The sequence below is a fragment of the Hyperolius riggenbachi genome, chromosome 2 (assembly GCF_040937935.1).
Source record: "Hyperolius riggenbachi isolate aHypRig1 chromosome 2, aHypRig1.pri, whole genome shotgun sequence".
Classification (NCBI taxonomy): domain Eukaryota; kingdom Metazoa; phylum Chordata; class Amphibia; order Anura; family Hyperoliidae; genus Hyperolius; species Hyperolius riggenbachi.
This window is the reverse complement of record NC_090647.1, coordinates 139720667-139745423: the sequence shown is the minus strand read 5'-3', so window position 1 is coordinate 139745423 and position 24757 is coordinate 139720667. Positions and strand designations below refer to the sequence as shown.

The window sequence follows — 24757 nt, the reverse complement described above, 5'->3', positions numbered from 1 at the left end:
ACACCACCAAGCCTTACATTATGAAAACCCCATTACCAATCCCCATTGTGGGGGGGATTCCCAGAAAGTATGACACTGTTAATTATGGTTCCTGTTCCTTTAAGAAATTTGAAGAACTTAACTCTGAAACAGAAAATGAGTTTTTCTCTGAATGTGCCAGGTTCCTGGCCAATCCCGATCTCCGAGCGACTCCTGTTTTAACCTGGGCACTCCAACTAAGTTATATTTTGTTTAAAGGGGAATTATTCCAGTGGGCATTTGATGTTCTCAATCATTCCGATTTGAAAGAGAGACCGCTGGAATTTCTAGCGTTTGTGATCCATAACTGGTTGCGCATAGATCCATTGCCTTTTCCTCTTAATGAACTCCTGGCAGCAGGCCAATCAGCTTCTCCTTCAATTGCTTGCAAAAATGTTCAGCAAGCAGAAAGTGTTACTGATAATTTTCCTGCAGCCTTGAATAAATCACCAAAAACAGCAGGGTCTAAGGCAAAACGCAAACGTTCTAAGAAACGTGTCCGATCTGCAGAGTCGTTATCCTTAGCGACTGAGACCTATAATGAGATTCTGCCATTAACAGATAATGAAATGCAATTGTCTTTCAGGGGAGTTAAATGGACTTATGAAACTACTAATGAACTTTCCTCCCTGGCTAGGGAAAATAAAGATTTTTGTTTAAAAGAATTATCTGAGTATGATTATGAGGAGATATTACAGAGTATTGAACAAATCAACTTATTTGTGAAGCAAGGAAAGTTTGCATACACTACAGTTCAGCACTTGCTACAGGTATTGGAGATTCTTAGGAATAAGGAATCTGCCAATCACCTGCTAATTAACCCAATATATGTCCCTGCTACAATCATATCTGCAAACCATGATCTGCCTGTTAAGTATGCTTGGAATCCTCCATTTGAGAAAGGAGAGATGGAAGCTCTGGTCAATGAATGGAAGAATGATTCAAGTTCATTTTGTCAATTTTACAGTGCAAAAAGTGAATTAGTATTGAATGCATGCATTAAGTCTGCCTATAACCTAATAAAAACTGGTGTGTGTGGGTATGACTTTGTGGCTCCATTGATTGATGTGTGGGAACTGATTTTGGATGATTTTTATGTGACTTCGAATTTGCAAATTTGGCGTTCTGACCCGCCTGCTTCAGCACCTTTGGCTGATTCAGCAGGTGATTCGGAGCTCTTTTTGTGTGAAATTGAAGTTCCTGCAATTCCACCCTGTACCATGGATAACTCAGTGTTACTTACCAGTAAAACAGAAGCCACTGATACATTCTTAACCTTGCCCTGCGCAAATTTATCAGCAGAGAATCCAGAGGTCCTGCTGACTTCCGAGTCCAGCCTAGCCAGAACTCATGACTCTTTGTTCAGTGAAACAGACACCAGAAAAATCTTGCCTGCCTCTACAAACACTTCTGCAGAAATTACCTGTGTTAATAAAGTTCAACTCCTGTCTGATCCAGCAGATGCCAATAGATGCACTACATCAGTTTCCGAGTCCCAGCAATCCTGTCCAGAAACCTCAGAACCCCAGCATCTGAATTTTCCAATTTCACAATTGAATGGTGATTTAGATGCGCAAACATTGTGTTTTGATCTTCCTGTTTCTACACCTCACTCTAGCTTCGTGAATAACTCAGAGCGTCTGCTATGTGAATCCGAAATCGCAGAATTATTACCGTGTTCAGAAAATGTCCCAGTAAATTTGCCCTGTACCATGAATTGTGCAGTAGATCTCTCCAATGAAACTCAGGTCACAGAATTATTATGCTGTCCAGCAGGTGCTTCCATGGTTTTGCCTTGCAATATGGACTGTTCAGTGATCCTGTCCAGTGAAGCTGTGGTTGCAGAGTCTTATGCTTCACCCAGTACTTTGGATACTTCAAACCCTCTAGCAGAGGAGTCTGAGACACTGCTTACCTCAGTTGGTGTTGCAGTAATATTCACTTGTCTAGCAGCTGTTTTGGAATTACAGTCTGCTCTAATAAAACTTGATGAATTTCTGCCCAGCAAAGCAGAAGCCATTGAAATATTGTCCTCATTAGCAAGTGTGTTAGATACCTTGCCCTGTACACAGTCTGATTTAACCAATGTTGTTGAGTCCCTCTCCAGTGTTGTAACAGCCGAGGAACTCCAGCCCTGTCCTCTGAATGTTTCAGAAGTCTTGCCCTGTAACATGGATAATTCTGATTCTCTGGTCAAAATAATAGAAATCTCAGAATTTCAGTCCGGTCTGATGAGTGTTCCTGAAACCCAGCCCTGTATCCTGAAAGATTCTGGTTCTCTGGCCGCTGTGGCAGAGGTTCCAGAGTTCCCTTCCTGTCCAGGGAATTCCTCAGTTTTGCCTAGTCCAGTGGGGGCTGCTGCAATACTGACTTGTTCTGCAGCACCTCATGAGCTCCAATCCAGTGTATTAGATGAGTCTCTGTCCAGTCCAGAGGTAGTTGTGGAGTCCCTATCTGGTTCAGTGCATACATCAGAAGATTTGTCCTGTCTTGTTAGTGCCCCTGAATCTGATTTGTTACTGACTTTGCTGGAATCAGCGACATCTAAGTCTGATCCTGCATTCTCGTGTAAAAGTCCAGTAGTTGCGAAGTCTAGTCATGATGATTTTTTTTTGGCCAGTCCTGGTTTTGGTCCTGTCTTGGCTGATCCTGAGGCTCACAGTTCCTTGACATGCCCAGAGGTTTCTCTTGTGCCGGTGTGCCCAGATGTTCTTTGTGTGCCAGAATGCCCAAGTGTGTCTAAGGTGTTAGCGTGCTCTGATGCTTCCTTAGTGGGAACATGTTCTGATGTTGCCAGTCTGCCTGCATGCCCAGAGATGGTTCTGGTCCCTGAAAGCCCTGATCTTGATGTTTGTCCTTGTGGCCCTGACTCGGGAATTGCCCTAGGTTCCATAGGGGTTCTTGATAGTTCTCCATGTGAGCCTAAGGGGCGTTCTGACCTATGGGGATCTCTTTGGAGCTTCAAGGTGTTCTGGGAGGTCTCTGAGAAAACTTGTCCTGGTGCCTTGGACTGGTTCAACAGTGGGTTTTGTGTTGGTAAAGACAGTCCCGGTGGGCATTGCAAAGGCTTTGGCGTTTCTGAACGGTTCCTGGAAGGCGGTGGGTATCGCTCAGGGAGTTTCGGAGGGCTTTCTTCTGGAAATCATGGTTCTGATGGGTGTCACGCTGGGGTTTGTAGTGCTGATGGGCATGGTTCTGTGGGTTCTGGTTCTGATGGGTCCAGTCTTGTGGGGACTGATTCTGGAATTCGGTCTTGCCGGGCTGTCCCGGTCATCATGAATTATCAGTCAGACTGTTTTGTTGGGAATTTCAGTTTTGAAAAGCGTCTGGAATCCGCTTTTAAGGGCGGTGGTACTGTAACGATCGCTGCTGCAGCAGGTGTTGCTGGAAGTAGTAGTGCTGCAGCTCAGGCAGTTCTGATGTCTTTCCATGCAAGCTGCATAGCTTTGTCTGTCTTTCCCTGCTGTCAGCTTGTGACTGATTATCATTCACCTGTGTGGGAATCTGCATGTCTGCTCCCATCGGATGACCTCAGTATAAAGATCTGCTTCCTGCAGGGTTTCCTTGGGTTTTCATAGCTTCAGTTTAAGCATGTCTTGCTGTCGCTTCAGCCCCCGATCGTGTTTCTTGTTCTAAAGATACTTTGCTGGTTTTGCATGATATATTGGTTAATTGCCAATATATATGCATACCAGCACGTTTATTATTTTCCTTGTATTCGTGTTACGTTGATACATCAGTGTCGCTGATATATACGTACACGAACTGTTTATTTCCTGTGTTCAGTTAGTCAGCCTTCCAGCACGTTTTGGTAGTTTGCGCGTACCGTGAGCACCCGTGCTGAGCTAGTTATCCTGTTCCTGGTCCTGTTTGTGGATTGCGTTCATCTCTGCGAAGAGATAACGAATCCTTCTGAATCCTGTTCTGTTACTGTTTGTGGATTGCGTTCATCTCTGCGAAGAGATAACGAATCCTTCTGAATCCTGTTCCCTGTATTACTCCAGTCCTAGTCAGCGTTCCTGCTTATGTCATATATCGGTTCATTGCCGATATATACATATGTTAGTCAGACGTTACAAATAGTTTCATTGATAGCTGTAATTGTAATACGCTAGGAAAACATACTTATTGTATATTTGTCTGTGTTACGTTCATCTATCTTGATCCTGCTATTTCCTGACTATCCTGTCCTGTCTTTGTGAGGCACGCCATCGCCGCAACGAATTGGCTGCCTCATTCCAGTCTGTGTTATTGTGGACGCTTGCTGTCACTAAGTAGTGGCTAGTTTAGCAAGCGTTCATTCTGTTTACCTGTCCTGATCTCCTCAGTTCTGGTTTGTGCGCTCAGCGCTACTTTGCGCTGAGACGTTATAGCGAAAGCATTGTTTGTGGCTGTCAGATCTGCACCGGCTCTGTGCGCCACAATCTCCTGTTGGAGTCAGTCCTCCCCTCCACTATACTAGGGATAGCCTGTTTCCTTGTGCTAGTGTGTGTACCTCCTCCACGTCCAGGGCCGGATTTACAGCTCAGGAGCCTATAGGCACTTAAGTGCTAGCGCCCTAAACCCCGCCCCTTAACACAGACCACACCCCCAAACCACACCCCCTTTCCTTATTAAATAAATCTACACGAAGTAATGTAAATATTACCAAAGACAAGTAGAGAATATCAACAATGTGCAGATATTACCAATGACCTATAATTTACCAAATAAAGGCTGATATTACCGACAACAAGCAGATAATAATACAAATAACAAGGACATTATAATAAAAAAAAATTGTAGTGGCCAACAGGTAGTGACAGGCAGATTGTAGTAATCGGCAGGTAGTGATGGGTAGATTCTAGAGGTCGACAGGTAGTGACAGGTAGATTGTAGTTGCCCGCAGGTAGTGACGGGTTAATTGTAGTGGCGGCAGGTAGTGACAGGTAGATTGTAGTTGCCCGCAGGTAGTGATGGGTACATTGTAGTGGCGGCAGGTAGTGATGGGTACATTGTAGTGGCGGCAGGTAGGGATGGGTACATTGTAGTGGTGGCAGGTAGTGACGTGTTGACATCTCGCTGACGCTGACCATCTGGTAGTGTCCCCAGATTTGATGGCTCGTGGCTGTACTGTCTGTAGGCATGCAATTTGATGGCCTGCATGCACCGTGTCGCTTGCATCAGGCTGCACCAGTACACACGTGTGGAGGGGTGGAGGCAAAGCTGTAGCCTACAGGTTGTTTTTTTTTTGTTTTTTTGCATCAGCAGCCTACCTCTGCTCTCTCTCCCACATGGTTCCCAGCACCAGTAGACAGAGACTGAACCAAAACGCTCTGCTCCCAGATGCCTATGCACCCAGCTATAGTTGCAGCATGATTGAATGCGGCGGATGGCCACTGGGGAGTAGGACACTAGCCTGTCACTATGTGGGGCTGGCTGGGAAGGGCGATGCGATCATTGGCAGGATGGGGCAGGCCGCGGGGGTGATAGTAACATTACGCTTCGTACTGTTGATGTATACAGGGCCATTCAGGGAGCTGCCTCTGCCCCGTAAGGCACAAATAGCCACTACAATGAAATAGTGGCTATGTCCCCAAAATAGTGGGGGCACTGGTTTTAGTGTTAAAAGTTGGTGGGGGTGGTTAGGGTTAGGAATAAGTGGAGGTTAGGGCATTTGTGTGTAGACACACACACATCAGGACACAGGGGTCTCAATCACACAGACATCAGGACACAGGGGTGTCGCACACATATCAGGACACGTGGGTCTCACATCAGGACACAGGGGTCTCATACACAGAGATAAGGACACAGGGGTCTCTCACACACACACACTGTATATATATACACACACACACACACACACCAGGACACAAGGGTCACACACACCAGGACACAGGGGTCACACACACACACACCAGGACACAGGGGTCACACACACACACCAGGACACAGGGGTCACACACACACACCAGGACACAGGGGTCACACACACCAGGACACAGGGGTCACACACACACCAGGACACAGGGGTCACACACACACACACACACACACACCAGGACACAGGGGTCACACACACACACACCAGGACACAGGGGTCACACACACACACCAGGACACAGGGGTCACACACACACACCAGGACACAGGGGTCACACACACACCAGGACACAGGGGTCACACACACACCAGGACACAGGGGTCACACACACACCAGGACACAGGGGTCACACACAGACACACCAGGACACAGGGGTCACACACACCACACACACACACTGACACAGGGGTCACACACACACTGACACAGGGATCTCACACACACACACACTGACACAGGGGTCTCACACACACACACACACACACACTGACACAGGGGTCTCACACACACACACACACACACACAGGGGTCACACACACACACACACACACACACACACACACACACACACACACACACACACACACGGGTCACACACACACACGGGTCACACACACACACACACACAGGGGTCACACACACACACACACACACACACTGACACAGGAGTCTCACAGACACATACACTGACACAGGAGTCTCACAGACACATACACTGACACAGGAGTCTCACAGACACATACACTGACACAGGAGTCTCACAGACACATACACTGACACAGGAGTCTCACAGACACATACACTGACACAGGAGTCTCACAGACACATACACTGACACAGGAGTCTCACAGACACATACACTGACACAGGAGTCTCACAGACACATACACTGACACAGGAGTCTCACAGACACATACACTGACACAGGAGTCTCACAGACACATACACTGACACAGGAGTCTCACAGACGCACACTGACACAGGGGTCTCACAGACGCACACTGGCACAGGGGTCTCACAGACGCACACTGGCACAGGGGTCTCACAGACGCACACTGGCACAGGGGTCTCACACACAGACATACTGACACAGGGGTCTCACAGACACACACACTGACACAGGGGTCTCACAGACACACACACTGACACAGGGGTCTCACAGACACACACACTGACACAGGGATCTCACACACAGACATACTGACACAAGGGTCTAACACACAGACATCACACAAACACACACACACTCTCTCTCTCTCTCATCCACCAGGCACAGGCAGGGATCAGTGGTGTGAAAGAGAGGCAAAGAAACCTGAAGCTGTGGGAGGCGGGCTCCAGCAGCAGGAGGCTCGTGAATCCCCACTTGTCTGGAGAGAGCGATAGACATTACGGTGACAAGGGAACACGGAAAGAGGAACGAGTGTTCAGAAAGCATTCACCTCACCTCCCAATAGCCTCACTGTCCTCTCCTCCTGGCAGGCATCCCATGCAGCATTGCCGCTGCAAACTTTCTCTCTCTGCCTCCTTCTGTCCCGGGCCGATCCTGGGGTGGCCCCATTCATTCTGCAAATGTTTCCTCTTCCGCTCCTCCTAGCCAGCAAAACCAGACCCTGTGACAACTGGGAGCAGAGCAAAAGCCTAGCTCCGCTCCCTGTCCACCCTTCCACAGCCCTCATGGTACACTCCAATCCCCCAAGTTCCCGCGGCTGCAGCAGGAAAAGAAAACAAATAGATGTTAGCACGTGCCGCCCCTTGCTGCACACGCACGCTACGCAACTGGAGAGCATGGTCACCGGGGACGCTGGCTATGCGGCTGCCTTGATGAGCGGCCGTGACTGACATTGCGCTCCACTAGATTGACAGCATATGGAGGCACAAATTTGGGGAGGGAGGAGAGCCGCCTTTGGAATGTAAGGCGCCTATAGGCACGTGCCTACAGTGCCTTATGGGAAATCCGGCCCTGTCCACGTCAGCTCATGCGTTGCATGCTGACTGTGGAGAATACACCACCAAGCCTTACAGGGGGGTACTGTAATGATCCGCTCAGCTGCCTGCGCAGGCAGGCAGCTTTTTGACCACTGTTCAGGTCTGCATTCTGCAGGTCTCTGGAAAAGAGACCTTTTGTCAGTTTTGCAGCTTGCTGCTGCTGAGGAATTTGCATACGTTTGTCATGCAAATTGCCTAGCCACATCCTTTGTAGGCTTGCTCTATAAATACCATGTGATTCAACAGTACGTCGCTGGTTATAAGGGTTTGTCCTGTGAAACACTCCTGGAGTGTCAGCCATGCTTATTGTTTAAAGATTAGCTTAGAGTAATTCTTGGGACTGCACTAGGCATCCTTGCTAGAGCAGTCAGGATTGTATTATTTGTATTGCCTGTTCTGTCTGTCTGTGGGGTGCTAACCAGAGCAGCGGTTGTTACTGGTAGGCCCTTCTGTTCATCTGTCTGTCGTGCTTGGATCGCACTAGCCTCTAGCGGTAGCGGCTTTGGATCCTTCTGATCTGCTACTCTCTTGTTATACTTGGATCGCACTAGCTCTGGCGGAAAGAGCAGTGGATCCTGCTAGCTCTGTTGCCTTACTTGGATCGCACTAGCTCTGGCGGAAAGAGCAGTGGATCCTGCTAGCTCTGTTGCCTTACTTGGATTGCACTCGCTCTGGTGGAAAGAGCAGTGGATCGTATCTCTCACTTATTCCTGTTTTCGTGTATCTGTCTTGTCTGATACGAACGGTTGCTGGAGGCTCGGTGAGGTAACCGTTAAGCAAGCGCTCGCATTCTCGGTTTTGTGTTACTTGTGGCTAGTGAGGGTGGCGTGCTTGTCTCTGTTGTGCTTAACACGCGGAGACCGCGCTGTAAACGCGTTCGCTGTTGCGAATGAGTGCGGTGTTCGTGTTTAGTTAGTGTTTGTTATTTTCCCTATATTCTCATTGTATGATTTGCTGTGCCTTTGCTACTCTCGTGCCCTATCTTGCTTTAGCCTTGTGTCTCCTCTGGCAATCGCCTCTCTCGCGATTGCGTTCCTACTTCATATCTGCTGTTGTGTGTGCACTGTCGCGGGTTGGCGACTAGATTGGTGCACACACATACAATCTGTCTCTGTGCTCATTCTCATTTGCAATCGCTTCTCTTGCGATTGCGTTCTCACTTGGTTTTCTCTGTTGTGTGTCCACCGTCGCAGGTTGGCGGCTAGATTGGTGGACATACATGCATTCCTCATCTGTGCTTATTCTGTCTTGTGTCGCTGTTAGCAATCGCCATCTCTTGCGATTGCCTTCTCACCTGATCTTCATGGTTGTGTGTTCATCGTCGCAGGGTGGCGACTAGATTGGTGGACACACATACCCTCTGTCGCTTTGATCTCTCTCTTTCAGGGCTATCTTGCCCTGCGTTTCTTCCTTTCGTACAATTCCTGTCTGGCGTCTGTGGCAGGGCAGAGGGTCTGTTCCTCTGCACTCCACAGCTCCATCTGCTGACAGGAATTTCCCTCTACAGGTGCGTTGCACCTTTTGCTGGGTTCCCTCAAATTATACGCTTGTGGAGGATTTCCGCAGTGTCAGCGCACGTCCTGTGCGCTGATCACGGAGAGAATTCCACAATCGTTACAACTATATAATAACTTTCTGTAGGGAACAATGAGAGTCTGGATTCTGGTTGAAAGTATTTTGGACCATACAAAACATCTCTTGTTCATTCAGGTTTGATGGCTTCCGGGCATGGACAGCTCTCTTTAACTCACACTACATATTTTCAATTATATGCAGGGCTGGGGACTGAGATGGCCATTCCAGAACGTTGTACTTGTTCCTCTGCATGAATGCCTTAGTGGATTTTGAGCAGTGTTTAGGGTCGTTGTCTTGTTGAAAGATCCAGCCCCGGCGCAGCTTCAGCTTTGTCACAGATTCCTGGACATTGGTCTCCAAAATCTGTTGATACTGAGTGGAATCCATGAGTCCCTCAACTTTGACAAGACTCCCAGTCCACGCACTGGCCACACAGCCCCACAGCATGATGGAACCACCACCATATTTTACTGTAGGTAGCAGGTGTTTTTCTTGAAATGCTGTGTTGTATTTCCTTCATGCATAACGCCCCTTGTTATGCCAAAATAACTCAATTTTAGTTTCATCAGTCCACAGCACCTTATTTCAAAATGAAGCTGGCTTGTCCAAATGTACTTTAGCATACCTCAAGCGGCTCTGTTTGTGCTGTAGGCGGCGAAAAGGCTCCTCTGCATACAGCATCTCCTTGTGTAAAGTGCGCCGAATGGTTGAACAAAGCACAGTGACTCCATCTGCACCAAGATGATGTTGTAGATCTTTGGTGCTGGTCTGTGGGTTGACTGACTATTCTCACCATTCGTCGCTTCCTTTTATCCGAGATTTTTCTTGGTCTGCCACATCGAGCCTTAACTTGAACTGAACATGTGGTCTTCCATTTCCTCAATATGTTCCTAACTGTGAAAACAGGCAGCTGAAATCTTTGAGACAGCATTTTGTATCCTTCCCCTAAGCCATGATGGTGAACAATCTTTGTCTTCAGGTCATTTGAGAGTTGTTTTGAGACCCCCATGTTGCTACTCTTCAGAGAAAATTGAAAGAGGAGGGAAACTTACAATTGACCCCCTTAAATACTCTCTCATAATTGGATTCACCTGTGTATGTAGGTCAGTGGTCACTGAGCTTACCAAGCTAATTTGAGTTCCAATAATTAGTTCTAAAGGTGACAACAGTACCCAAATTTATGCACCTGCCTAATTTTATTTAAACAATTGTTGTGCACTTTCTGTAAATGCAATAAACTTCATTTCACTTCTCAAATATCACTGTGTGTGTCTTCTATATGATATATTTAACTGACATTTTTTATCGTAACAACCAACGATGTATACAGGAAAATCATGATGATTAACAACGTTGCTCAAACTTTCACATCCCAATGTACCATCCAACTATCAATACCTTGTTATCTACTGATTACCACCTGCCTACTGATTTCTACCTGGGTGTCACTAGAGTCTCCAGAATATCAGACACACCTAGGTTAAGAGGGCAAAAAAACAAGGGGAAAAAATATACTGTACACTACACCTGGTGTGTCCATGTTCCAGGAGTGTCTTGTACATGTTCTCCCCCAAATGGCGTCCTAGATGTCTCCTCCTGTATCCCCATGTGTCCTCCATGTCTCCCCTAGGTGTTTGGAAGTCAGGAACTCCCTACGGTTGCCGTAGAAGACGCAGGGACTTTTTCTCCTTTTTGGGGGGAGAAAAAGTGCATCTTATACGGCAGAAAATACGTTATGCTCTATTGATCACTGCCTGCCTGCTGCTAGAATCTACCTGTCACTACATGGCTGACACTAGAATCTATTGAGCACTACCTCCCTGTCACTGGTATTTTTTCCTGTGATTGATATTATCTGTTTATCATTGGCAATATCTACATATCTACATATCATCCATATTTGTTCATCACTGGTTAGTCAAACTTATGTGACTAACCAGTTCAAGTAGAGTTAGAAGATAGGTGAGTCATGAAGTAATGAGACTGGTTAACAACAACAACAACAACAAATAACATTTGTAAAGCGCTTTTCTCCCGTGGGACTCAAAGCGCATAAGCATGGCTCCGACCATCGTGGTACAGAGGAAGAATTTTATAAATCTGGAAATGCCAGGCTAAACAGGTGGCTTTTCAGTCTGGATTTGAATAGCTCCAGGGATGGTGCTGTCTTTACTGGGTGTGGTAGGGAGTTCCAAAGAGTAGGGGCAGCATGACAGAAGGCTCTGTCTCCAGATTTTTTGAGGTGCACTCTGGGAGTGACCAAGTTTATAGAACTTGCTGATCTGAGGTTGTGAGAGGTGTGGTGCAGCTTCAGCAAGTCCTTCATGTATCCAGGGCCCAGATTGTGCAGGGATTTGAATGTCAGCAGTCCAATCTTGAAGAGTATTCTCCATTCTACTGGTAGCCAGTGCAGTGAGCGAAGGATCGGTGTAATGCGACAGTGGCGAGGCTGGTTTGTTAGCAATCTGGCAGCAGCATTCTGCACTAATTGCAGGCGACGCAGGTCCTTTTTGGGGAGGCCAGCATAAAGGGCATTGCAGTAATCCAGCCGTGATGTGATGAAGGCGTGGACTAGGGTTGGAAGATCCTCTGGGGGAATCAGATGTTTAATCTTTGCAATGTTCTTCAGATGAAAGAAGGGAGATTTAACTACAGATGAAATTTGGTTTCTGAAACTCAATTCCCCATCGATTAGTACGCCAAGGCTGCGCACAAGGTTGGAGCTGTAAAGGCAGGTAAGGAGGAGGAAAAGTGGGAGGAAATTGCATCCAAACAACATGTATTAAAGGCAGACTTGGAGATTTAAGAAGATAGCCTTTGTTCAGTTTAATATGTAAACCACCCGTGTGAAAATAACTAGGCTGCAAAGTGAAGCGGTTTCAAATCTGGTGAATGTGTTATAAATGCATCAAGGCTGTCAGCTAAAATCCAGGGTATTGTACATGTAGGTAGAGTGTTTGGCACAAACATGTAAAAATATAAGAAAGCTGTATGGCCTGGTGCACACCAAAAACCGCTAGCAGATCCGCAAAATGCTAGCAGATTTTGAAACGCTTTTTCTTATTTTTCTGTAGCGTTTCACCTAGCATTTTGCGGTTTTGTGAAGCGTTTTTGGTGTAGTAGATTTTATATATTGTTACAGTAAAGCTGTTACTAAACAGCTACTGTAACAAAAACGCCTGCAAAACCGCTCTGATCTGCCGTTTTTCAGAGCGGTTTGCGTTTTTCCTATACTTTACATTGGAGGCAGAAACGCCTCCGCAATCCAAAATCTGCAGCAGCCCGGGAGTATGCGTTTCTGCAAAACGCCTCCCGCTCTGGTGTGCACCAGCCCATTGAAATACATTACGCAATCGTTTCCACATCCGCAAGTGGATCGCTAAATGCAGCCGAACCGCTCTGGTGTGCACTAGGCCTATGTGTTTATAGGACTGTTAGGGCTGGTGCACACCGAGCGGCTTTTTGGGCGTTTTCAGATCCGCTTGCGGCTGCGGATCTGCTTGGTCAATGTATCTCAATGGGGTGGTGCACACCAGAGCGGCAGGCGTTTTGCAGAAACGAAAAATGCCTGGGTGAGGCATTTTTTGGATTTCGGATGCGTTTCTGCCTCAATGTTAAGTATAGGAAAAACGCAAACCGCTCTGAAAAACGGCACTTCAGAGCGGTTTTGCAGGCGTTTTTGTTACAGAAGCTGTTCAGTAACAGCTTTACTGTAACAATATATGAAATCTACTATACTGAAAACCGCAGCAGCAATCCGCAAAACGCTAGCAAAACGCCTCATAAAAATAAAAAAAAGCGTTTAAAAATCTGCTAGCGTTTTGCGGATCTGCTAGCGGGTTTTGGTGTGCACCAGCCCTTAGTATGCTTGCCTTAGTTAGCTTTTTACCTTGCTTGTGACTTGCACTGTTGTTACTTTTACATCACCTAGTACATTCTTTTTGTTCTGTTCAACAAATATGTGATTTCTCAGAATACAGATACTATTGGACCCTGAACACACAGATAGCATTGCCAGAACACACAGATTAAGCAACAGAATCTATATTCTGCATCAGGAAGCTTCACATACTACAGATAATCTGGAGTGAAAAACAGAAGCTCTGGACAAATAGTCTGTGGTTAATACGTTTTTTGGCATAATTCCCTATTTCGGATGGATTTTGACATTTCATAAGGCAAAGTACTTTATAACAGACCTGAGTTATCAGTTGGTACTTTTGTAGGTGGTCTAAGTGCTTCTCATGGTTGTGGCTCTCCAGAATAAAATTTTATAGCGGTTATTGCTGCAAAGGGCAGGCCAACTCCATGTAAAAATCTGTGGATTCACCCAATGGCAGCTTCAAATGAGATGCTTCATTTGAAACCGCTTGTGCAGTGACAGCCTCTGTCTGCATATCACGTTTGGCTGCCTAGTGCAGTCAAATGAGTGCGTAACAGTATGAAGTTATATGTACCCATCACCCCTCTTCCACCACCCGGTGGTGCTGTAACGCTGACATGGTCTCTTCGATCTCAGTCACGTCATAACATGTGATTGGAACCAGTAGGACCTGCAGGGAGTACGTCGCCACCATGGTGGAGGAAGAAGAAGCCGATCCAGACAGGTATGTATGAGAGCTCCCTGTGGCCACCCCTACCCTACCAACCCTTTCTGGGGAAGGCACACTTCCCTAGTAGTGTTGGGCGAACATCTAGATGTTCGGGTTCGGGCCGAACAGGCCGAACATGGCCGCGATGTTCGGGTGTTCGACCCGAACTCCGAACATAATGGAAGTCAATGGGGACCCGAACTTTTGTGGTTTGTAAAGCCTCCTTGCATGCTACATACCCCAAATTTACAGGGTATGTGCACCTTGGGAGTGGGTACAAGAGGAAAAAAAAATTAGCAAAAAGAGCTTATAGTTTTTGAGAAAATCGATTTTAAAGTTTCAAAGGGAAAACTGTCTTTTAAATGCGGGAAATGTCTGTTTTCTTTGCACAGGTAACATGTTTTTTGTCGGCATGCAGTCATAAATGTAATACATATAAGAGGTTCCAGGAAAAGGGACCGGTAACGCTAACCCAGCAGCAGCACACGTGATGGAACAGGAGGAGGGTGGCGCAGGAGGAGAAGAAGGCCACGCTTTGTGAGACACAACAACCCCGGCCTTGCATGAGGGCAAGAAGCGTGCGGATAGCAGGCTTTGTACCGCCATGCAGTCATAAATGTAATAAAGATAAGTGGTTCAATAAACAGGGACCACGCGGCAACGCTAACCCAGCAGCAGCAGACGTGATGGAACAGGAGCAGGCGCAGGAGGAGAAGGCCACGCTTTGTGAGACACAACAACCCAGGCCTTGCATGAGGGCAAGAAGCGTGCGGATAGCATGCTTTGTACCGCCATGCAGTCATAAATGTAATAAAGATAAGTGGTTCAATAAACAGGGACCACGCGGCAACGCTAACCCAGCAGCAGCAGACGTGATGGAACAGGAGGAGGCGCAGGAGGAGAAGGCCACGCTTTGTGAGACACAACAACCCAGGCCTTGCATGAGGGCAAGAAGCGTGCGGATAGCATGCTTTGTACCGCCATGCAGTCATAAATGTAATAAAGATAAGTGGTTCAATAAACAGGGACCACGCGGCAACGCTAACCCAGCAGCAGCAGACGTGATGGAACAGGAGCAGGCGCAGGAGGAGAAGGCCACGCTTTGTGAGACACAACAACCCAGGCCTTGCATGAGGGCAAGAAGCGTGCGGATAGCATGCTTTGTACCGCCATGCAGTCATAAATGTAATAAAGATAAGTGGTTCAATACACAGGGACCACGCGGCAACGCTAACCCAGCAGCAGCAGACGTGATGGAACAGGAGCAGGCGCAGGAGGAGAAGGCCACGCTTTGTGAGACACAACAACCCAGGCCTTGCATGTGGACAAAAAGCGTGCGGATATAGCAGCAATGCTTTTTGCCGCCATGCAGTCATAAATGTAATACAGATGAGAGGTTCAATAAACAGGGCCCGGAAACGCAACACCATCCCAGATGTTCATTGGTCATGTTACTTGGTTGGGGTCCTGGAGTGTTGCGTAGTCATTTCCAATCCAGGATTGATTCATTTTAATTTGAGTCAGACGGTCTGCATTTTCTGTAGAGAGGCGGATACGCCGATCTGTGACGATGCCTCCGGCAGCACTGAAACAGCGTTCCGACATAACGCTGGCTGCCGGGCAAGCCAGCACCTCTATTGCGTACATTGCCAGTTCGTGCCAGGTGTCTAGCTTCGATACCCAATAGTTGAAGGGTGCAGATGGATGGTTCGACACAGCTACGCCATCTGACATGTAGTCCTTGACCATCTTCTCCAGGCGATCGGTGTTGGAGGTGGATCTGCACGCTTGCTGTTCAGTGGGCTGCGGCTGCATGGGTGTCAGAAAATTTTCCCACTCCAAGGACACTGCCGATACCATTCCCTTTTGGGTACTAGCTGCGGCTTGCGTTGTTTGCTGCCCTCCTGGTCGTCCTGGGTTTGCGGAAGTCAGTCTGTCTGCGTACAACTGGCTAGAGGAGGGGGAGGATGTCAATCTCCTCTCTAAAGTCTCCACAAGGGCCTGCTGGTATTCTTCCATTTTGACCTGTCTGACTCTTTCTTCAAGCAGTTTTGGAACATTGTGTTTGTACCGTGGATCCAGAAGGGTATAAACCCAGTAATTGGTGTTGTCCAGAATGCGCACAATGCGTGGGTCACGTTCAATGCAGTCTAGCATGAATTGAGCCATGTGTGCCAGAGTCCTACCAGAATCCTCATCATCCTCTTGTGAGCGTTGTGATAGTTGTTGTGATGCATCATAGTCGTCACCTTCCTCCTGGTCTGCTTCTGCTGACCATTCGCGTTGAATTGTGGAAGTCCAACGTGCACCGCTCTGGCCCTCGTCAGTGGTGGCATGAAATTCCTGCTCCAACTCCAGCTGTTCCTCCTCCTCTTCTTCGTCATAGCTGCTGGGGCCAGCGTTCCCTGAGGCGGATGGCCTGATGTTGGTACCATCACGCTGATCGTTTTCTCCTTCAGATTCCCCCAGTTGCATCATGACAGCTGTTTCCTTGATTTTTAACATCGACCTCTTCAGTAAACACAGCAGTGGTATGGTAATGCTGACTGAAGAGTTGTCACTGCTCACAAGCAACGTGGATTGCTCAAAATTTTGGAGGACTTGGCAGAGGTCCAACATGTTGGCCCAATCGGATCCACAGAAGCTTGGCAGCTGGCCGGATGTGCCTCGGTACTGCGCCGTCATGTACTGGACCACTGCACTCTTCTGCTCGCAAAAGCGGGCTAGCATGTGCAGCGTAGAATTCCAGCGCGTAGGGACATCACACAGCAAGCGATGGTGGGGGAGATTGAAGCGCTCCTGCATCTTGGCGAGTGCCCCCGAAGCAGTACTGGAATTTCTACAATGTTTGGACACTCGACGCACCTTCAACAGCAGATCGGGCACGCCTGGGTATGTCCTCAGGAACCGCTGAACTACTAGGTTCATCACGTGCGCCAGGCAAGGGATGTGTGTCAGCTTAGCCAACCTTAAAGCGCGAATGAGATTACTCCCATTATCACACACAACCATGCCCGGTTTCAGGTCCAGCGGTGCCAGCCACAAATCCGTCTGTTCCTTTATTCCCCTCCAAATTTCCTCCCCTGTGTGCTGCTTATCCCCAAGGCAGATTAGCTTCAGCAACGCTTGCTGACGCATGCCAACAGCTGTGCTGCACTGCTTCCACGATCCTACTGCTGCTGGGTTAGCGTTTCCGGATGAGGTACAGCTTTGAGATGCGTTGGAGGAGAAGGAGTCAGAGAGGTAGGTGCTGCTGTTATCCAGTGGGAGGGACGGCGGTGCAGCTGTTTGTGGCGTGGGCAACACCCGTGCCGTAGCAGGTGAGGAATCGCTGCCAGGCTCCACAAGGTTCACCCAGTGCGCGGTAAGGGAGATGTATCGACCCTGGCCGAACGCACTCGTCCAGGTGTCAGTGGTGAGGTGAACCTTGCAGGCAACGGCATTCTTCAAGCTTCGGGTTATTTTGCTGACCACGTGCTCATGCAACTCAGGCACTGCAGAGCGCGCAAAGTGGTAGCGGCTGGGAACCACGTAACGTGGGATGGCCACTGACATCATGCCCTTGAAGCTGTTTGTCTCCACCAATCGATATGGCAGCATTTCGCAGGCCAGAAGCTTGGCTATGCTGGCTGTTACTGCCACGGCCCGGGGGTCATTTGCTGGCAATTTCCTCTTGCGCTCAAACATCTCCGACACAGACAACTGAACCGTAGCGCTGCACACGGAAGGGCTGTTGGTTGTTGTGTTTGATGAACACTGGGAGACCTCAAGAGCACTACTCCGGAAAGTGACAGTGTCAGCGTCGTCTGATGTTTGTGAATGTTGTGAACCACGCAATGGCTGGGCTACTGCTGCTGCTGAGGCGGGTCTGGTGGTGAGTCTGGTGAACCCAAGGGAGGCAGTGTTGTTTCTGGTACCCTGTCCTGACGCGTTTGCCCAAAGAGTGGGATGTTTGGATAGCATGTGACGGCTCATGCTGGTGGTGGAGAGGTTGTTAATATTTTTCCCCCTGCTCAGGCGGGTCTTGCACACCTTGCAAATCGCCATGGTAACATCCTCAGTGCAGTCTTCAAAGAAAGCCCAGACTTTGGAGCACCTGCCTCCTTGCTGGCGATTTCTGTTTGCTCCTCTTTTGCCTCTCACTTGAACTTCCACGCTTGTGGTGCCTGAAATTGCGCGCCGCCTACCTTGTGGCACAAGGCGAACTCGTGCAGCAGTGTGTTCTTCAACAGACTCATCTGTGCTGCTGCTACGACGGCGATGTTCTCGTTCACAAACAAAATCTGGGTCTCTGTCCACATTGTCCATACCCTCCTCTTCCATCTCCTCAAACTCGTCATATGTCATTGTGGGCCACCGCCGTGGAGTAGAGCTCCCCACAACAACCTCTGCGCAGCACACTCCAACGTCGTCTTCCAGATCTTGTCGGCCGACCTCCTGCAATTGCAACCCCTCCTGCCCAAATTGCTCTGGGATTTGGGTTTCCGAGTCCTCTTCGGACTCGCCTTGTATTTCAGTGCGCGGTGCATTTCCCACAGTTAACGGTTGTGAATCCAGGCACAACATTTCTGGCTGTTCCTCCATTGACCTTTGAAAGGTGGAAGTTTGTTGGGCTGGGAATAGCTCCTGCGAATACCCCATTGTGTCCTGAGGTAATTCATCGGACTGGTTATCTGGCAGTTGTGTGCGTGGTGTCGCTGCCGGTTGTGTCAGCTTTGTGCCCACTGGCTCCTTGTAACTGGCTGAGGACTCGGACCTCGTGCGTGATGTGCTGGTGCTGCTTAACCCACTGCTGGACGCTTGAGAGGTCATCCAAGTAATTATCTGGTCCTGTTCTTTTGGATTTGTGAGGGTTGTTGTCCTGGACAACATGGGCGGTATTGAGTGGGTTTTCTTGGGTGCTCCCCTGTGGCCTGTACGTGAACCGTCAGGGGAAACACCTCTTCCCTTGCCCCTCCCTCTTTCACCGGATTTCTTCCTCATTTCACTTATCCTTACAGTACACGCTGACTGGCAGCAGTACAGTGGCAGTACAGAAATGCTATACAGTACCACTATTCCCAGCAGCGACACAGAGCACAATGCTATACAGTGACGGGTGAGCGGTGTACCACTATTCCCAGCAGCGACACAGAGCACAATGCTATACAGTGACGGGTGAGCGGTGTACCACTATTCCCAGCAGCGACACAGAGCACAATGCTATACAGTGACGAACGAGCGGTGTACCACTATTCCCAGCAGACACAGAACAGTACACAGAATGCTATATAGTGTGGCTGAACGAGCGGTGTACCACTATTCCCAGCAGACACAGAACAGTACACAGAATGCTATATAGTGTGGCTGAACGAGCGGTGTACTACTGTTCCCAGCAGACACAGAACAGTACACAGAATGCTATATAGTGTGGCTGAACGAGCGGTGTACCACTGTTCCCAGCAGACACAGAACAGTACACAGAATGCTATATAGTGTGGCTGAACGAGCGGTGTACCACTGTTCCCAGCAGACACAGAACAGTACACAGAATGCTATATAGTGTGGCTGAACGAGCGGTGTACTACTGTTCCCAGCAGTGACACACAATGACTGGGGGGGACCCTGGCTAGCGTGGCTGGAGCGCGAACTACCCTGCCTGCCTACCCAAAGCTAAACCCACAGACAAATGGCGGAGATATGACGTGGTTCGGGTATTTATTTACCCGAACCACGTGACAGTTCGGCCAATCAGAGCGCGTTCGGGTCCGAACCACGTGACCCGTTCGGCCAATCACAGCGCTAGCCGAACGTTCGGGGAACGTTCGGCCATGCGCTCTTAGTTCGGCCATATGGCCGAACGGTTTGGCCGAGCACCGTCAGGTGTTCGGCCGAACTCGAACATCACCCGAACAGGGTGATGTTCTGCAGAACCCGAACAGTGGCGAACACTGTTCGCCCAACACTATTCCCTAGCGGCAGGAAAAATTCGACCCTGCAGCCAAATAAACGTTTTACTTTATTTGGCTGCGAAAGGGTTAAAGGAAATACGAGGTAAGTAATAAAATCTATCTTTACTTACCTGGGGCTTCTTCCAGCTCCTAGAGGTCACGTGTGTCCCTCACCACAGCTCCGGTCTTTTCTTGCCCTGATGGCGTGAGCGGGCTGGGCGCATGCGCAGAAGATGCCCAACCCATCTGGGGTCGGCGATACTGCAGAGGCTACCTGCAGGACCAGGAGAAGACCATAGCTGGGGTGAGGGACATGCGTGACTTCTAGGGGCTGGAAGAGGCCCCAGGTAAGTAAAGATAGATTTTATTACTGACATCTGATATCCTTTAAGAATGGGATTTCAGTAAAGCTCATGTGTGTATAAAGGCATGCATATACAGTATACAGTATATATATATTGTGTACACCATCACCCAGTTTGCTCTCAACTACTCTCAGAGATGAGAACATCCTGATTACCTATTGCTTACAAACAGGGCCAATTCTCTCATGAAGCAAGGTGAAACATTGCATCAGGCGCAGAGATTACAGGGGCAGCATGTTTGTACTTTGTGTTTACACTTACAGGATGCAGTCAGAGTAGGAGGAGAAGCGAGAGGAGAGCGAGGTGAAGAGTTGGGAAAAGGGGAAAAGCAGCTGGTGCTGTGTAAGAATTCCAACTCCAAATTGGGATGGGGGGGGGGGGGGGGGGTAATAATAGGTTTAACTTACCTAATGGAGTGCTGATCTCTGCAGAGAGGAGGGAGAGGAATATGGCCTGCAGAAGATAAAATTCGCTCACCCCTGCCCTAACCCCTCTGGATAGCTCCTTCGCTAATGTTTACAACCCAACTGCCAACAGTTTCCCCGTGTGTACAGTCTGTCGGCAGGCTGATAAGGCTAGTTTTGACCGATCCGCCGAGCGAATCAGTCAAAACTAGCCTCATCAGCCTGCCGACAGACTGTACACACGGCAAACTGTCGGCAGAACGGCAGAACCACGGGCAGGTCTGACGACCCGTAGTGTGAAGGAATCAAGCGTGTGTACGCGCCTTTAGTAAAAGCATATTAAAATGATAATTCTGATAAACAGAAACTAGCAGATGAGACTAGCAGATGAGACAAATTTGGTCCCCAGATGAGATTTTGCTTGCTCCTCTCCTGTCACCACTCCACATTGACAAGCTTACTGTGCTCCAGTGGCATAGCAATAGGGGATGCAACCACCGGAGCCCTTGGGCCAGAGGGGACCCAAGGAGCTCTCCCTTATTAGCAGTATTAGCTCTTTACTGGTCCTGTGCTGGTATTGATTACTTCTATGATTGCTTTGGATAGCGGTAATCATTTGTCAAGCAAGCATCCGCACAACCAGTAATTTTGAGTGTGCTAGGGTCAATTAGCATATATTCAAAGGAGGAAGAGGAAAGAAACCCTGGAACAAGCACCACTCAACTATATTACTTACTAAATGTACAGCTGATCTTTATTATGACATGATCAACCATAAATGATTAATAAACATAGCACTATTGATAATCCAAACAAAATAAAAACAATTAAAGCAGAAATCCCATAAAATTCCTTGCATAAATAACTTGTTGCATCATTTTGTAAGCATACTCAATATTATGCTGATATCAGTACCAGGGGCTCAGAGAAGTGCCCCTGGGGCTGTATTGAACCTGGGTTCAGTAATGAAAGTGCCTATAGTAACCTCAGTGCAAACCACAAATAAATAGGATATGAATAAATTCCATATGAAAAAACACCGTGCATACATCAATGAATAAAGTGCTTTGTTGTGCAATGTACATACAAAGATGAATAATCTATATATCTAAATGCTCAAACCCTGTCCTATAAAGATCCAAGTAGACAGTGAAGCAGCCCACAATGAGTGAAAAAGTAAAGATACTTAGCCCAGGTAGAGAGAATTCTGTAGCAAAAGCAACAAGAAAGGACGGAGGATCCCCTCTGACACCCCCACTAGTATCGCGGGCATCACCCCGCTTTTTCAAAGGAGAGGAGAGAATTGTTATGTATAGAGTGCTTGGCAGGGCCCAATGTAAAAATTGCAATGGGACTCAAATCTCCTTAGCTATGCCACTTCTGTGCTCACTTCTTATGACAAAAATCTGTCTCTTGGGAGTGTAGTAGTAAAACGGTAAGAATCCTAACTATTCGCTTATGTACATAACAGGGAAGAAGATAGCATAGGATTAAGAGGAGGTCAATGTAGCCTACCTTTATGTACTAGGCCGAGTCAGTTCTTTCTATAGCAATCAGTTAGCATGTGTGCAGAATTCTACTACAAGACAGAGTTACTTCGAAAAGGCGGGAATCTGTGTTCAATGCCTTAAAGCAGTGGAACTGGTTGCTCAAGTATGAACAGAAGAAAACAATAAAAACCTAAAGCTGTATATGTGGTGAGGAGGTCAAACAGTTGTTAAATGCCTGACTCTTGTAAAGCACAGGCTTTTCTCTGTATTGTTCACATTGCGTTCCGGTCGCGTCAGCGTTTGCGTTGGGCGTTTGACGCTTTTTTTTGCGATTCCTGGTGATTTCTAAGTGTCCTAGGCCTTATTTTTAAAGGGAGAAGGACCTAAAAATCCTGGAAACACTTCACATTTAAATTGACAGGGAAAAAAACGCCCACAAAATCGCGGGCAAAAGCACTTTTTCTAGCGATTTGCGCTTTTCCTATGCCTACCATTATCGCAAAATCTCCCCGAAAATGTTCCATGCAGCGCTTTTTATATCAGAAAGTGAACAGAACACCCCAATCTGAACCAGCGCATAGGAAAGCATGGTGTAAGCGATTTCGATTTTAAAGCTTGAAGCGCTTAAAAAAAATCAAAAAAGCGCCTCTAGTGTGAACGAGACCTTACTCCCTTGACAATATATAGAAAATGAGATCTATTTCAGACACATATAGCAATTTTAGGGCATTTAATTTATCAAACCCTTGATGAGCTCAACCTATCTGTGACGATAAAGTGCTTACGAGCGAATTTAGGTTGTGTATATGCCAGAGTTCGCTATGAGCCAATATACCCCAGGTAATGGCTGCAGTGATCATTACCAGGTTTTGGGTTGTTTCTTTTTTCTTTTTAGAGAATTTGGTAACTAACCACTTCGACATTTTGACAAATACATTTTATAGTAATATAAAAATAGGGACCAGCCTTGATGTTGGTAAAGGGTCAGTTGGTATATGGACACAACAACAAAACATTTTCAAAGCGATTTTATCCCGTAGGACCCAAGCGCACAAGCTTATCTCAGCCCCAGCCCTCTTTCACCACTTAGCTTCAACCAGCCTAGAAGGGCGGTATTTGCTTAACCAGGGCCGGATTTACAGTTCAGGAGCCTATAGGCACAGAAGTTCTGGCGCCCTAAGCCACGCCTATCAGCACAGGCCACACCCCCAACTCACGCCCCCTTTTCTTACGAAAACTAATGTAGATATTACCAAAGGCAATTAGAGAACACTAACAATATGCAGATATTGCCAATGACATGCAGAATTTACCAAATATATGATATTACCAACAACAAGAAGTTAATACAAATCACAAGGAATTAATACAGATAACACACAGTTTCTAATTACAGGAAGGTACTAATGAGTAGATTTTAGTGATGGGTAGATTCTATTGATAGGAAGGTTTAGGTAGGCAATATGGATGGTCTGTGAGTTGATCCAAATTTGGTTGCAATTAGTCTGCTAGTGGGAAGCAGCTGTGTCCTGCCTCCCCACATAGAAACAGCACACGGTTTGGGTATACCCAAGTGATGTCACACTAAGGACTGAGCTCAATCCTTACAGGTGACACTTATTATAATAGGCGCCTCATCAGTCCTCAAAAGATACCTTAATCCTAAACATATCATCAAATTGACGCCCCGTGTGTGTGTGTGTGTGTGTGGGGGGGGGGGGGGGGGGGGGGGGTTGTGCATGTGCTTACTGTGTTTCCCGTGTCCAAGCATCTGCGTCCGCTTGCCCGTTTTCCTCCCGTTCAGAGTCCTGGTCGGCACCCTGTGACCCTCACATACTATGCTGTGCACGCGCAGTTTGTCCGACGGGTACGTCTTGGTGCGAGAGTGCGCACGTAAAGCACTTGGAGGTTCCCAGCAAGTACGGTCACAAGGTGCCCAAGTGGACATACTGCGCATGCACAGTGTAGTATGTCTGGGCTTGAGAGCGCCAACAGGACCCTTAGAATGGGGAGGAAAATAGGCAAACGGAGGCAGACACCGGCCCACGGGAGGTGCAGTAAGAATATGTACAGCTCCCCTCACACACAGACAATTTGAGGATATGTTTGGGACTAAGATATCCTTTAAAAGAAATATCAGGCATTTGCGAACATGTGGAAAATGCGATGTACTTACCTGTTGCTTTTTCCAGCCCCGGAAAGCTATGTGTCCCTTGCTACAGTTTTGCTCCCAGCTGGTCTCCAAAGATCCCCTCGGGATCACGATCACATAATCGGGAGATTTGTGTGCACTTCTGCGCCTGCACAGAACACTCCCGGCTACATGAGAGTGATCCCGCAGGTGCAGAAGATACCAACATCGCTGGGTTGGCATCTGCAACAGAGGGGACCTTTGGAGACCGCCTGGGAACGGAGCTGCGGCAAGGGACACATAGCTTTCCGGGGCTGGAGGAAGCAACAGGTAAGTCATACCTCCCAACATTTTAAAGCTGGGAATCGGGACACTTAGGCCACACCCCTAACCACAGCCC

The 24757-nt window shown here is 47.8% G+C and overlaps 1 protein-coding gene across 3 annotated transcripts in view; it reads right to left on the bottom strand.

The window, feature by feature from the left end:
* Positions 1-24757, bottom strand: part of LOC137545837 (retinol dehydrogenase 7-like) — a 137266-nt gene that overhangs the window by 86213 nt on the left and 26296 nt on the right. Inside the window, exon 1 of one of the 3 annotated variants that reach the window (XM_068267523.1) lies at positions 22252-22309. The exons of 1 other annotated variant lie outside the window; for it this stretch is intronic. The gene's annotated coding sequence lies outside the window, so the exon portion shown is untranslated. Of the gene's footprint in view, positions 1-7328; positions 7358-22251; positions 22310-24757 lie in introns of those variants that run through there. One more of the 3 variants, XM_068267524.1, reaches the window with a different exon arrangement.